This window comes from Miscanthus floridulus, chromosome 2, assembly GCF_019320115.1.
Source record: "Miscanthus floridulus cultivar M001 chromosome 2, ASM1932011v1, whole genome shotgun sequence".
Classification (NCBI taxonomy): domain Eukaryota; kingdom Viridiplantae; phylum Streptophyta; class Magnoliopsida; order Poales; family Poaceae; genus Miscanthus; species Miscanthus floridulus.
Window position 1 is genome coordinate 115,339,936 of NC_089581.1, and position 16,503 is coordinate 115,356,438.

General features: G+C 42.0%; 1 pseudogene; it reads left to right on the forward strand.

The window, feature by feature from the left end:
• Positions 1–158: 158 nt before the first annotated feature.
• Positions 159–1,257, forward strand: LOC136539413 (glutathione S-transferase T3-like; annotated as a pseudogene).
• Positions 1,258–16,503: the final 15,246 nt, after the last annotated feature.

A 16,503-nucleotide genomic window follows, 5' to 3' on the forward strand; every position in this document is an offset into this window, starting at 1 on the left:
GCTGCCATACCCAGCAGCCATCACTTGGGCGAGATGAGTCGGAAGTCCAAGAGAACATCTGCGCCAACGCCCATGGAGATTCCGTCGCCGGTGGCTCAGTCTGGTCAGCCCGCGACGACTCAGCCCGCTCCCCCGCCGTCCATCCCTTCCATGTTTGGACCTGGTGTCTGATGCCCGCCTCGCCCGCCACAGTCCATGCCTCCCTCCTCCGCACCATGCTGGCTAACCGGCGTACAGCAACCGGGCATGACAAGCTCATCGGCTCAAGGCCCTTGGTGGGCACCTCCTGGCGTTGGTGCTTCAGCATATCCTTGGTCTGGGCCTAATCTTGAGGAGTCCGATGTGCAAGAATGGTATGTTATCTCTGTACCGATGACGATTAATATTTATGTGCAAGTATTTCATCTCTGTAGCTATGAAATTAGATGTCCTGTATGCGAGAGACTTCAGCAGTTTTTGTGATGCTTCTTATCTAGTTAGACATGAATTTTTTTAACTGTAGATCTCTAGTTCTAAGCTGCTATTTATTTATATCTAGTTCTTTAATGCAAATTTTGATTTAGGGTACATTTTTTTGCCAGGGGATTAGATTCTCACCCTCATGGTGGTTTCCTAAATATTTTGAAGAGCACACCACAAGCTGCGAGCAATGGGAGTTCATCACAAGCAATACATATTGATGTTGACAACAATACTAGGACTGAAAAACGCTTGACATGGACAAAAAAGGAGAATCTTAGATCGGTAAGATCTTCTTCTTTTTTGGTTAATGGGTTCCATGTGTTACATTGTTAGCGCATCAGTTAACATCTTTTGACAATTTGACAATGTTTTAGGTCGCTGCTTGGGTGAATAATTCAAATGATCCAATCCAAGCCAATTTTAAGAAGAATGATTAGTACTGGAAAGGTGTTGCTGATGTATTTAATAGCACCACCCCAAAAGACCGAGTCAGGACAGCCAAGCAAATAAAGGATCACTTTGGAAGAATTAAGAAAAGGGTTGCTTGGTTTGGTGGTAACTGGAAGGAGGCCAATGCTATGTGGGCTAGTGGTGAATCTGATGAGGATGTAATGAACAAGGCACTGCAAAGTTACGAAGAAGACCACAAAAAAGATGGGCCATTCATGTTTAGGCATTGTTGGGAAGTTCTTAGCAAGGAGCCAAAATAGGACGCCTATCTGGAACGCCTCGAGGATCTTGAACCAGGCAAGAGAAAGTTTGTTGAGTAGGATGTGGGGCAACATTTCTCTCTAGATGATGATGAACGGCCAATAGGGGGCAAGAAAGCTAAGGAACAGATGAAGAAAAAAAAGAGCAGCCTTGTATAATAGATCTTGAAGATGAGCTTAACAACTTTTTATATGCTCAAAAAGCAGCAAATAAAGGGCATGCAGAGATGTTAGAAACACAAAGGCGTGTGTCCAGTAAGAAGCTTGAATCTCAGAGGCTTGCTCACCTTGCAGCAAAAGAGCACAAGGAGGCAGTTATGCTAGAAACATATAGATCATTATTGATGCAAAACACAACTGGAATGCCTGAAGATGTGAAAGCTGAGCATATGTTGGCATTGAAGTGCCTGAGGGAGAGCTTATTTAACAAAAATGAATGAGGTACAATCCTACTAAAACTTAGTTTTTTTAGTTACTAAGGTCTTGCTTACTAAAATACATTTTGTTGCTGAAAACGTGGACACTATTGGTTTCTGGTGCATTTAGGACCTAATTACAATGCAGTAAATTGCACCTAATTACAATGCAGTGCTGAACTACAATGTAGATCAGAACACTCTATACAATGCAGTGCTGAACTACAATGTTGTCATCTCTATCTACTATAGAAGCATGGCAACAATGCCAAGTAGTGGCAGCAGTGCCAAGTAGTGGCAGCCATGTCTGAGTTGATTGAGGCTGATTTCAGCCATGTCTTTATAGAGGATATTGTAGTCACCATCTTACTTCTACAGCCCATCAGAACACTCTCATCTTTCTACTCGTGCTCTCTCATCTTCCTACTGGTGGGGAGTACATGCGACGCCCCACACGTGAGGATGTTGAGCGTTTACTCCAGGTTAATGAGTCTCGTGGTTTCCCTGGAATGCTAGGTAGCATAGATTGCATGCACTGGCGTTGGGAGAAGTGTCCTTTAGCATGGAGGGGTCAATTCACCCGTGGTGATTATGGAGTTCCAACTATAGTCCTAGAAGCTGTTGCTTCTCAGGACCTTCATATTTGGCATGCTTTCTTTGGAGTTGCTGGGTCAAACAATGACCTTAACGTGCTCAACCAGTCCCCACTATTTTTTGATGCTTTAAAAGGAGAAGCCACTCAAATTCAGTTTTCAGTTAATGGGAATGAGTATAACATAGGTTATTACCTTGCTGATGGTATATACCCAGAATAGGCAGCCTTCATGAAGACTATTACACTTTCTCGAACAGAGAAGCATAAGTTGTTTGCCAAGCACCAGGAAGGGCAAGGAAAGATGTGGAGCGTGCTTTTGGGGTACTGCAGTCCCGTTTTTCCATTGTTTGCCATCCTGCACGCCTGTGGAAGAGGAAGAGTGTTGGAAGGATCATGCTAGCTTGTGTGATTCTCCACAATATGATAGTGGAAGATGAGAGAGAGGATGCTACTATTCATATTGATTTGAATGAGAATCCAGGGGCATCCATTGCTCTACCTCCTGAAGTGAACACTGGTGGTAATCTGTGCTTCGCTAATGTGTTGCGTAGAAAAGCTGCTATCCGTGCTCGTCCACAGCATACCCAGCTTAAAAATGATTTGGTCGAGCACATTTGGCGTAGGTTTGGAAATAGCCATCAGAACTAGTCATGGTAGAATTATGAAATCTACATGTTTCTGTTATTTTTTCCCTTCACAGTGAGAACTAACATGATGTCTTACATGTATCTTTTCATGAATCAGGACTGGGCATGGCGTGCTGAATGCTGCAGATGCTACTTGCAGGTATCCACTCTAAAATTGTGAACATGTTCTCTTCAACATATTTGATCCACACTTATCCACAAACAGAAACTTTTCTAGCTAATTTTCAGGACCCATATGTTTGACTTTCGCATTATTATGCTTGCAGTGTTTTCACTTTTGATGCAAATGGGCTGGCTGCTGCATTCTACCGAAGTTCAGCTATCAACTATGGCTTCATACTTCTAGCACCGTCGTCTAGATCAATAAATAATGGCCTGTGTGCCAGTGAACTTGTTTTGTACTGTTTTTAATTAATGGCTTGTGTGCCAACGAACTTATTTAGTATTGTTTTTAGTTAATGGTCTATGTGCCAGTGAACTGTTGCTTGAAATTTGTCATCTATCTGGTATTGTTGCTTGAAATTTGTATTGTTGCTTGAAATTTGCCATCTATCTGCCAATGGTCTTCCATTTTATTATGTTGTTTGGTAAAATGGTTCATCTCAGATTTTGTTTGGTAAAATCGTATGGATGAGCATATTGTTTTCTAGTTGAATGAGCACATATATACAGCCACAAAGATGTGATCACAGCTGATGGTTTGCAGCTTGTTTGCACATTTGAGCAATAAATGATTACAATCTGAGCAGCAGCCAGCCAAAGAGCTCATCTACTATATGAGTTGGCTATATAGCTGGCTGTATATGACATGGCAGTGGCATACCGCCCGTTGCTGGCTGGGTTATTAACCATGCTCTAACACGGGGAGGAAGGGGATGAGACCAGTCTCTCTCTGTAACTGTAAGCGAGTGGTGACTTGTCTCCTGCTGTTTTTTCAGGATTTCCAAATCTAATCAGTTTCTTTCAAAAAAGCACAGTAACTAATGAAGTTCCAGCAAATATACTATCAACTGTACAGTTTACATTTTCGCTTGTCCGTGCGTTTTTTTAAAGGCTAAACATAAATTTTTCTACATGTGTACCCGGGGCTTTGTTTGAGTTGGCAATGTTAACTTGCTTATGCAGACGAGGTGACCCTATGTTGGATTAAAGAGAAAAAGTGATATATAGGCTCTGTTTGCTTCTTTTATAATTCGTCTTTTTTAATTTGTTTTTTTAACCGAAACAGTGTTTTTCTCACACAACAAATCAGTCGAAACAGTGCTTTACTTATTTTTTCAGCGAAGCGAATGAGGCCATGTAAGTTGAATAACAATGCATTACTATATCTAGCTATGATTGAGGTAGAGATGCATGCAGGGAAGAGATCACCTTCCACCTTTCTCAACTTCACGATAGGTGAACATAATAGAACTATTCAACGTAAGCCAATCTACAGTCAATTCCCTACACAACATTACTACTTTATTGTACCTAGCATTTGTTGTGGGTCTTAAAATTTATTTGATTTGATTGAAATAAGGTTAGACATGTAGGATCTCTGGTATGTCTAGAGGAGGGTGAATAGGCCTGTAAAAATTAAACTTAAACCGAAGTCAAATTCACCCACGGCATTGCCGCTCTGTGAGCGCGGCACTGTCGTGCCTGTAGGAAAAATTAGTTCACAGTTCAAAATCTACCCAATAAAATTTAGATCGGGTAAATTTTTTAACTTTTTGTAGGGTAGTAGATCACAGATCGACAGCTGAAAGTGGTGGAAACATCACACACAAGTAGATCGGCCTCAAACTCTACAAATCACCTCAACAACAACAAGAAAACAACTGTAGCAACACAAGCACAAGATGACGTAAGTATTTATCCCATGGTTCAGCTCGTCACCAAGGCTTGCCTAAGTTCACGTTGTTGAGGTATACCACTAAGGCTTAGGGCTTTGCAACCCTACCTCGTTCTCAAGTCAAGAGAGTGAACTCTTGAGATAATGGGTGATTTTACTCGCTGCAAGAGGTGGTTACAAACCTCCCGAGACTACCACAAACTTGGCAAGCACACCGGACGACGCTTTAGCCGGCTAGAAGCCAAGCTTCAAGAGTAACAAACACAATCGTCGGCCAAAACGTGAACCAAATGCTCTTTAGACTTTGAGAATCGGTGGAGGTGTTCTCGAATCACTTTTGGCATCTTTTTCTCTAAAGGATTGATGGGAAAGTCAAAGGCAAAGCTTAAGAGCTTGAAGGGAATTAATGGAGAAGAGAAGAGATGAGCACCTGCTGTTTTTCGTTGGTCTGAACCGTTGGGGAAGAAAAGAGAGACGTTGTGGAAGACAGGGAAAAGTATAAATACCCCCTGCCTCCCAACGGTTACTTAAGTGTAGCAGTGCCGCCCTAAGTGCGACAGTGCCTCTCTCCAGGTGCGGCACTGTCGCACCCAGCAAGACAGCAAGGGTGAAGGAGTTGTTAAGTTGGCTATCTTGGCTGAGGTGTGAGGATGTTTTGTGTAAAGATTGAGCATTTGGTTGTAAATTTTTTACCAGTTGTAGTGCCCCCTTTATAGTACGACTTTTTCTCATACTCAATTTTAAAAGACAAAAGAATTCAAAACTCCTTTGAGCGCGATGATGTCCTTAATTGTAATTGAGGGCTCCTCCTTTCTATATAATATCCTCTATAATGAATTCCTTGCTTGTAATCTTAATAAATCTCATTAGTTCTCTAATTAGGTAATTATTAACACCAAAACCCATATTAGGGCTTGATTGCACTTACAATCTCTTCCTTTTTGGTGATTAATGACAACCCAATTAAAGCTTACAAAAGATATAAAATGAATAACTGAGATTTTTTTTGAGCCATGGGTGTAGAGCCTCCTCTAAATATGTGAATAGAGAATTGAATTCTCAACTTAGCATAAGAGGCCAAGATTCATACTTTAGTGAAGTGAAAATTAGGGCTCCCCCTACATCCATGCCTTTGTGGGGTGCTGCACACAGTGTCAAGAAAATATATACGTGATGCATATGATAGATCATGCACACATGTGCTTGCTGCTGCAACTGAGTGCGGCACTACCGCACTAGGAGTGTGGCACTGTCGTACCTAACTATACGAGCAAGACAGAGTCAAGCACCACACAACTAGCTCAGATAAAAAAAGATATGCAACCTAGCATAATAAGATGACTTCTAATCCACACAAATGATACATGTCCATATCTGATACACAAAGAGTCAAATAGTAGCATTATTTTATAATTTAGAGTTTTGAGCGACTCTTAAACTTTCCACCTAGAGAAGACTAACACTCATCGAATAGGACATGAAGCGCAGTTGCTGACCATGGCGTCAAAAAGTTATTGACCCCTCTAATTTTCTCTCCCTTTGGCATAAAGCACCAAAAAGAGAAGAAAAGAAGAAAGATCAACACATACTCGTCATCTCCTAGGATGTCCGTCCAATTAATATCATCACCTCCTATAGCCCTAGCACCTCCTGTAGCAGTCTAGGCACCACCATCACCATCGTCGTCGTCGGAGTCAATACGTGCACGACCCTGACGGTGAGTAGTGGCGGTGTAGCAAGTGGAACAAGTGGAACACCTCGGCTCCTGTCTCTAACGGTATTCCTCTAGGGTCTCATCCCAATCTGCTGCTCGTCCCTACTGCTCCTCCTCTTCATCATCCTCATCATCTGAATCTGTGTCGGAGATACTCGAAAGGTCATACTGTAGAGGAGGTGGAATAGGAGGAAGTGGTGGAAGGTCCTATCCATGCTGCTGACGATGCTCAAGCTGTGTCTCATACGCTCTATCTGCTGCATAGGTGCACTTGCCGAAGATTGCCTTCAATTGCCAAACTTCTTGATCTTGCCTCCTCTGCGAGACCTAGAGCGGGAAGACTCAGAGATATCTACATGAGCATGAGAGCCCTCCGCTTCCTGAGTAGCTGTAGCTGGCTGGGTCTTCTTAATTTTCTAGACGTTGTGCATCCCATCCTTCGGAAAATAAAATCCAGTGACCCTCTCAATCATGAACATGAGGTAAAGGGGCATAGGGTAGCCCCCTCCTCCCATCCTCCACTACAAATCTCAGCTTAGTCCACATAAATCTAGGGACATTGAACATGTCCCCACCTGGAGCCAACACATTTATCACATAGTCATTAATATCTGAGGCTGCTCCATCCTTTGGGTTGATGGTGTTCCTAATAAGGTTGTTGAGGGTGTAATAGAAGCTGTGTAGACCACTTCTCTTGCCATCTGCAATCCTTCTATCTCTCCACATGTAACTAATGTCATGGATCTCAGCTCGAGGCTCATCATGAATGTAAGTGTAACCTCTATACTTTTCCACAAAGCCAAGAATCCGGCTAAAAGTGACAAAGTCGACTTGGTAGTGCCGACTATCAGTCATCCAATGAATCTCATCAGATGTCTGGTCATAGAAGTATGTGGCATGAAACTGTGCAAGGACCTCCTCATTCTAGTTATACTGGAAACCCATGATATCTGAAAGCTAGAACCTGTCACAAGTTTGGATTACCTTGTCAAACTCAGGCTCCTCCTTCTCCTTCATCTTATCCCAATCAATGTACTGCATCTTGATGATCTTAGTTTTTTGGATGCAAGAATGGCCGTGGCATAAAAGTTGGAATGAAACTCATTCCAGAATCTATAATCAATGCCCAAATCCTTGCGCACTACATAGGGATTGATTCCCCTTGGCTCTTTCACCACCTTCCAACTCTTGGAATAGTTGGCAACTGCATGCTAGCGGGAGTCATCTGGTGGTCTCATGATGATCTCACCCTCAAATTCTCTCATGTATCTACCATCAAACTTAGAGAGATGCTGTGGGGTGTCATGAATGGCATTAGTGGTACGACCTGTCATCTCCAGCCTCTCCTCATCTTTAATGTATTTCTCGCGCCTCCCTCTATCACCAAGTCCCCTTGGAGCTACACTATTGCCTACTGCTATTGGTCTCCCTCGACCATGGCGAGGTGGATCTTTGTCTCTTTGCTCATTCATCTTCCTTTTCCCCCTTTGGTCATTATCTCCATGCTCCATCTATGCATAGAATGAACTAGATAAAAAACTGTACAAATGGGACATAGAAAATCACTTGAAGAATAGTCTTGATAAGAAAAATAACTTAGATCATGAACTTGAGAGACACTATAGATAGTGCTGCCCAAGCAGTGTGGCACTATCGCACCCTGAGCGTGGCACTGCCTCACTCAATATCTCCACAAGCTCATGACCTCCTTCTTCTTTCTTAGCAAATCTATTTTTCAAATGTCTTCCCACATCACCAAACAATTTCCAGAACATAGTTCAAGATAAAAACACATGATGTCATGTAATAGATGGGAATAGTGATAACATTTTGAGTGGGGTAGAGCATGTGGTGAATAAATCTAGCCAATACATCGATTCATCTAGGGAAAGTCACAACCAGACGCAGTCTAAAACTGTGGGGTGCGGTACTGCCACACGTGCTGTGCGCCACCCCCAAATAAATTGACCTATTGATTCAATTTGTCCATCAAATCTCCCTCCTACTCGTTCATAGTACCACTAAGAAGCTGAATCCATCATAGAAACACTCACATTGCATAGATCGAGTAGGTTTAGGGTTCTACCTTCTTAAACGACGATTGGAGAGGGAAGAAGAATGACTGCTCGGGCCAAGAGTAACAGTAGTCACCAGCGGCATTGGAAGATGGACGGCAACCACCACGGCACTATTGGAGACTGGCAGCACGTGGCCAGACGACGGTGATGCGTGGGCACGAGAGGAAGAGAAGGTGCGGATGTTAGGCGTTGGGTGAGAATGAGGGAGAGAGGGAGTTACCGCGGGCCTGGGTAAAGAGATAAGGTAGATGGGCCCTACAGTAAAACCGTTTGCGCCTAATCTCAATTAAGATTCAAGGTGCGGCACTGCCGCATGCCTAGCCCGGCACTGCTGCAGAGCGGCAGGCGCGACACTGCCGTATTCCCCAAAATAATGGGAGTTAGCTATAATCTATATGACTCTCTCTATATAAGATATGGACACATATCACCTATATACCATGACCAGAAACAAATAATCAATACAGACTATGACCATGATACATAAGTTGCCTTTTATAAATCATTTTCATGCACAATATGAAAATTTTCAACTCTTTTGCCTATATACTAGTTTATCAAACAGAGGCATGCTAAAATTCAAACAACGTTACGAGAATCAAGTATATTTAGCTCACTACACAAAGCACAAAACCTTGACTCATCGAGGGGCTTTGTGAAGATATCAGTTAGTTGCTTTTCAGTTCTCACATGGCGAATTTCGATATCTCCTTTGGTTTTGTGGTTTCTCAAGAAATGATGATGGATGTCTATGTGCTTGGTTCTAGAGTGGCTTTACGGGATTGTTTGCAAGCTTAATGGCACTCTCATTGTGACATAATAATGGGATTTTGGTAAACATCTAAAAATCACGAAGAGTTTACCTCATCCAAAGTAGTTAGGCGCAATATGCACCGGTCACAACATACTCGGCCTCAGCAGTGGAAAGGGCTACATAATTTTGCTTTTTAGAACTCCAAGACACTATGGATTGTCCAAGGAATTGACATGTCCTCGAAGTGATTTTTCGATCTACTTTACAACTAGCGTAATCGGAATCCGAATACCCAAGTAGATCAAACTTAGAGCCCTTAGGATACCACAAACCAAGGTTAGGAGTGTATACTAAATATCTTAAGATTCTCTTAACGGCCACCAAGTGACACTCTTTCGGGTTAGCTTGAAATCTAGCATGCATGCACACACTTAGCATAATATCGAGCCTAGATGCGCACAAATAAAGTAGAAAGCCGATCATGAAATGATATACCTTGGTATCCATGGCTTTCCCTTCAATATTGAGATCAAGATGTCCATTGGTTGGCATGGGAGTTTTGATAGGCTTGGCATTTACCATGTCAAACTTCTTGAGCATATCATGGGTGTACTTTGTTTGACTAATAAAAGTTCCATCCTTCACTTGTTTGATTTGAAATTCAAGGAAGAACTTCAACTTACCCATCATGGACATCTCAAATCTTTTCGTCATGATCCTACTAAATTCCTCACAAAAAGTATGATTAGTACTACCAAATATTATATCATTGATATATATTTGGCACACAAATATATCTTTACCAACTTTGTGAGTGAAAAGGGTAGGGTCAGCTTTGCCTATTTCAAAGCCTTGTTTAAGCAAGAATTTCTTAAGGCATTCATACCATGCTCTTTGTGCTTGCTTAAGCCCATAGAGCGCCTTTTTGGAGTTTGTAGACATGGTTGGGGAACTTGGGATCTTCAAAACCTGGTGGTTGCTCAACATAGACAAGTTCTTAAATGGGGGCCATTAAGGAATGCACTCTTCACGTCTATTTGATATAGCTTGAAATTGTGATGAGTGGCATAGGCTAGAAGCATTCGGATTGCTTCAAGTCTTGCCACTGGTGCATATGTTTCCTCAAAGTCCAAGCCATCTACTTGAGTGAAACCTTGAGCAACCAATCATGCCTAGTTTCTTATCACCACACCATTCTCATCTTGCTTGTTGCGGAAGACCCACTTGGTGCCAATGATATTGGTGTTGGGTCTCTCCACCAAGGTCCATACTTGATTTCTTTCGAAATTGTTGAGCTCATCTTGCATGGCCATCATCCAATCCAGATCACCAAGTGCTTGCTCAACCTTAAGAGGTTCCAAAGAGAAAATAAATGAGTAATATTGGCAAAAGTTTACTAAATATGAACGAGTTGTTACCCCCTTTTGAAGACTCCTAAGGATGTTGTCAATGGGATGATCCTGTTGTATTGTTTGCCTTAGCCTTGGATGATCAATGGCCTCTTGTCTATCTTCTAGATCTTCATTATCTTCTTGCTCGAATATGGGTTGTAGGTTCTATCCTTGAATCAGAGTTGGACTTGCTGCTGCTATCAGAGGGAGTACGGCACTACAACTCTTATGTGTGGCACTACCATTCTGCTGATTTACAGCAGGGGTCTGCTCCCTCTCAGCATTAGGTATGTCAGCGGAACTTTATTCATCAGCAGCTTGAGGAACCTCCACTTCAGTGACTTCGTCTTCTTATGGTCATATATCACCAATAGCCAATTACTTGATTGCTTCACATGATGGATCCTCCTTTCCTACAACACTTGAATCAACTTGCTCCACTTGAGAGCCATTAGATAGGCATGCTCATTTGATCCATAACCAAGAAGAAAACCTTCATCAACTTTAGGTGCAAACTTAGAGGTTTTGGGTTTCTTATTAAGTATGAAACACTTGAACCCAAACACTCTAAAGTAGGACACCTTTGGTTTGTTACCGGTTAGAAGCTCATATGAAGTTTTCTTCAACTTCTTGTGTAGGTAGAGGCGGTTGATGGCATGGCAAGCGGTGTTGATGGCTTCGCACCAAAAGAGGTCCGACATCTTGTACTCATCTAGCATTGTCCTTGCCATGTCAATTAGTGTATGATTCTTCCTCTCTACTACACCATTTTGTTGAGGGGTGTATAGAGTTGAGAACTCATGCTTGATGCCTTCTTCATCAAGAAACTCCTCAACTTGGGTGTTCTTGAATTCGGTTTCATTATCGCTTCTCATTTTCTTGATGGAGAGATCAAACTCCTTTTGAGCTCTTCTAACAAAAGTCTTCACTTTGTCTCTAACTAACACTTATCAAACAAGAAAATACCTAAGTGAAATAGAAATAATCTTCAATAATAACAAGACCATATTTGTTACCCCCGATACTTAGGTAGGCAACTGGTCCAAAGAGATCTATGTATATGAGCTCCAATGGTTGAGTAGGTCATGATGCTCTTTGGTGGGTGAGGTATGCCAACTTGCTTTCTGGCTTGATAAGCGCTACATATCTTATCTTTCTCAAAGTGAACATTTGTTAGCCCAAGGATGTGTTCGTCCTTTTAAAGTTTGGCCAAGTTTCTCATCCCAACATAGGCTAGTCAGCGATGCCAAAACCACCCCATGCTAGATTTTGCCACTAAACATCTCAAGATTAGCATTACTTTTGTTGAAATCAACTAAGTAAAGCTTGTTCTTTAAATGACCCGTAAACACAATAGAAAAATCCTCCCTTCTAAAGACTTTCACACCCTTATCCGTAAAGAGACAATTCAAGCCCATCTCGCATAATTGAGAGACGGACAACAAATTATAACCTAATGAATCAACATGTAAAACATTTATAATTGAATGCTCAAGGGTTATAGCAACTTTACCAAGACCAATCACATCCCCCTTAGAGTGGTCTCCAAAGAGAATATTTTCATTTGAGTCCATCTTTGGGGTATATGATGAGAACATACTCCTTTCTCCAGTCATATGATTTATACATCCACTATCAAGCACCCAACTTGATCCACCAGAGGAGTATGCCTGTAAAATAGATTTAGTTGCTTGATTTAGGTCCCCAATTAGACTTGGGGCCTTGCATGTTAGTTATAAGAAATTTAGGAACCCAAATAGAAGTATTCATATATGTGTTTGCTTCCTTTCCAACATATTTGGCAACCACTTTTCCACTATTGTTGTTCCTTAAAACAAAACATAAAGTCAAGCTTTGTCGAGGTGGTTGAAATTTTGGTTGCTAGGCATACTTGTTCATAGTGCCCCATACTAATTCCTTTGGCTTCTGCTGAACCTGTTTTTGCTGAGACACCTTCTTCTTAGGCTTAGTTTGATCAGGAGCAGAATTGGTAGCCTTTCCATTTTTGTAGGGAGCGGCACAATTGAAAGGTCCTTGTTTAGTTTTGGTAATTGAGTGACAACCTAGGTGGACTAATTGTGTTTGATGTGAGATACACAAGAAATTAGTCCACAGGTATATATGTGTGAGCAACATATGTCATGGTGGTGAAAATGGCTCAAAGATGTTGCAAAGCTCACACATGTGATGAAGGAGCTCATTGCACATGAGATATGACATGGAGTCATGTGATAAGGTGGATAAGATCAAGACAAGGCTTGGCTTGATGGACCAGTTGCAAGTGTGAAGGACAAGTTGGAGGCTTTGGAATGATTGACCGTGTGGTGGTGAAGCTTGAGCAAAGACTTGGCACCGATGGACCAATGCAATGGTGAAGAGCAAGTGAGGTCAAGATCGTTGAACCAATAAGGTCACATGATGATATGAAGTGGATCATATCATTGTTGATCATGTTGGTGCATGTATTGCATCGACATTGGATATGGAATGGAATGTGCAAGGCAAAGGTATAACCTATAGGGCATTTCATTTCACTGGTCATAGGTGTGTAGAGAAGTTTATGACCGAGTTTAGGATAGATGGCCATACTATCAAGACGAGCAACTTGTTTTCATATCGGTTATCTAGTGCCACTTGAGTGATCTAACTTTGCGATGTTGCTAGGATCGAGTGGCGTGGTAAATTGAGTGACTAATCCTTTGAAAAATATTTGTGAAAATGCTAACACACTTGCACTTGGTGGCGTACACTTGGTGGTGTTGGCACATTTGCAAAGGAGAAGAAGTTGGAGTTGTTGTGGATCAACTTAGAGAAGAGAAAAATGTTTTTCGACGTACTCCAAACTATAGGATGGTCCTTGGATTGGAATACAATTTTGATCCATTATAATTTGGATCAAGTATGCATATGGGATGTGTAGACCCCTAAGTAAGCTTTCCAAAATATCCAAGATCATTGAAATCAGAGTTCGGAGCTAAGAGTTATAGTCGTTTTAGCGCTGAAAGGTCTGTGATTGGACTCTACGACCTATGCGTCCGGTCAGCACCTACGAGTCCGGTCACAGAGTCCAATCAGTGTTTTAACATGTCTAGGAGCGACCAGATGCACAGAGAGTCTGATCAGTGATGACTTGATGCGTCCGATCATCAAAAGAGCTCTCTAGAACCTCTCTAGAAGTGACTGGATGCTGATAGAGTTGAGTTTGGTCATAGGATAAAGGTGAGTCTGGTCTGTTGTGCAAAAATATGTTGGTAACTGGACTTGGCCTCGGCGCATCTGGTCATTGTACCTAGGCGCATCCAGTCAAGAGTATGCATGCCTAGGAGCTAGCCATTGAAGGCCAATGGTCGGCTTCGAAAGGAGGGGACGCGTGGTGTCATCCTAGCGACCGGACTCTGTGACTTGTGCATCCGGTCGTTATGACCTATGAGTCCGGTCAGTTCGAAAAGTGCCTAGTGAAGGGGTACAACAGCTCTATTTTCTTGGAGGCTATAAAACCAAGCATTGGCCAGCATTGGGCTGGTTGCTGAGCACACTAGAGCCTTGGTGGCTTATGTGGTAGTGCTTAGGAGCCATCTAACTCACTTGAGCTTGATAGTGTTCATCTGATCAAGTGAGTGAGCGATTCTAGTATGATTGCATCGTAAGGTTACATTGAGTGGCACTAGGTGATTGTCTTACAAGCCGGTTGATGAGGACATCACTCCTTCGGATGTACCCGCTCATCCTCCAACCGTCATGCAAGGTCCAATGACCCGAGCTCGAATGCGTCAACTCAATTTAGAGGTGAGCTCGTTCTTAAGCGATCCTTTTCATACTTTTGAGAATAGACTAATATGTAATGATGTTATCTAGCTTAGGAACAATAGAGAGGGTCATGAGGGACTTAGAGGAAGAGGTGGAGGCATTGATGACCAGAAAGGACGTTCAACATAAACTGGAGGCTCGGTCCAACATGATTTTGAGTCTGCCTCGGCCTATAGGACTAGTCTGACTTAAACTGGTCATCTAGGATGTATCCGGACTATGTTTTTGACAATCCACATATGGTTGGAAAGATAATTTTATAAGGAAGCCAATCCAAGTGGTCTCACATCAAAAGGCCTTTAGAATCAATAGAAATCATCAAAACAATTCAACATCCAGAATCTATCAGGATGCTGCGACACCGTCTTTTGGTCCATTGGACTGTGTATCGTGTTTGGGCCTATTAGGGGGCATGTCTAGGGTAGGTGATGACCCTAAGACCTTTATAATCATACGCCACTGCCATCATTAGATTTTGGGTTTTGCTTAGATTAATCTGTCAAGAACAGTTTCACCGTTCATCAGTTTGTGAGACCCCAACTTCGTGAGATTAATCAATCATCTGCAATTTGGTTGCTTTCTTTCTTGTTCTTTCTTGAGTTCTTTGTTGCACAGGCAGGGATTAGCCTTCTTGGCGAGTTCAACCGGATCCATGTCTTGGTTGATAAGTAGAGGAGTTGTGGTGCTAAGATTGTAGGGTTCGATCTTTTGATCTGAAGCCGGATCAATGTGTCATTCTCCGCAATAACGATAGTTATCACTACCTGACGGAAGATCGAGATCCCTGTTCCCATAAAGTGGTAATCAAAGCTAAGGTATACCGTCAGGTTCACATTTATCCCCTAGTTTTGAGTGTTTCGCATTCATCCCATAGTCTTATGCCATATTTTTTCCTGTCCTAGAACCTTCCGCACCATAGCCTTTGCATATTTCGGTTTCAGAGTCCGTCGTGTTGAGTTTGTGTCCTGGTCGAGGTCTTGTCGCTGGTTAGGTCATGTTAAAGTCTAGTTCATGTGTTTTCCCCCATCATTTCCATTAAATCTTTGCTTCCGTGACTAATTTTGCGCATATTGTTCTCGTTTTGTCCTCTAATTCGGAGCCCATTCTTAAAACTGGTCTAGTTTTCGCATACGAACTCGGATTTCAATGTTCCATATATTAAAATCGATCAGAAAATTTTTTTGGATCCATCCATCCCTCACTTTGCTGGGGTTGGGAAATTTTAATTTGCTCAAAAACTGGTCACAAGATCCTCTTTTCGTGGTCACAAGCTTTTTGTCGATTTTGAGCACGTCTTCTGAAATTTCCATAGGCCACGTCTTTCACTTGTTTAAGCTCATATTTTCTGTGGTTACTTCTTTTGTGCTCCTAAGTGAAGGAAAAATATAAAAAAAACAAAAAAGTCAAAATTTCCTAAAAAACAACGGCAGCCCAAAAAATAGAAAAAATGGGCAAAAGAGGAACAATATCTTGAGGAGCACATAGAGAAGGCCAAAGCGAGTTGTGTTAGCGTGTGCTATCTAGTTTCTTGTTTGTGTTGCTGTTGCCATCCACCATACTTGTTTTTCACATCACTGACACCTTGCTATCCACCATACTTGTTTGTTACACACCTGGTACTTCGAACATTTTAGACCAGTAATAAGAACAAGTACTTTGGACTATAATTTAGCATTACTTCCTGTTACTGACTTGTGTGCCAGATATACATATTATTCTTTGTATGTCTTCTAAGCTCCACAAACACTTTAGACCAGTACAGAAAAAGGACTTTGCAATCTTGGTACCACTGCCTCATAGGTATCATGAACCAGCCGCCGGTTGTACCGTCCACTGCTTGTGTTGGTAAGAACTTTATAAGAGCTTGGTAAGACGCTTCCACTTGCTATGAAAAGTGACACCACTACAACCATATAGTCATTTGGTAGGGATAACTTTCACCATTTGTTCCTGTTTTTTATGTTTACAATGGCAGGAGGTGATCAGACTGGAGATAACAATCCTAAGGGTTTCAACGAGTGTGTCAGCCAAGAGCAACTACAAGCTGTTATAGAGGATGCCCAAAAATGGATGAATGAGGCCGTCAGGAAGG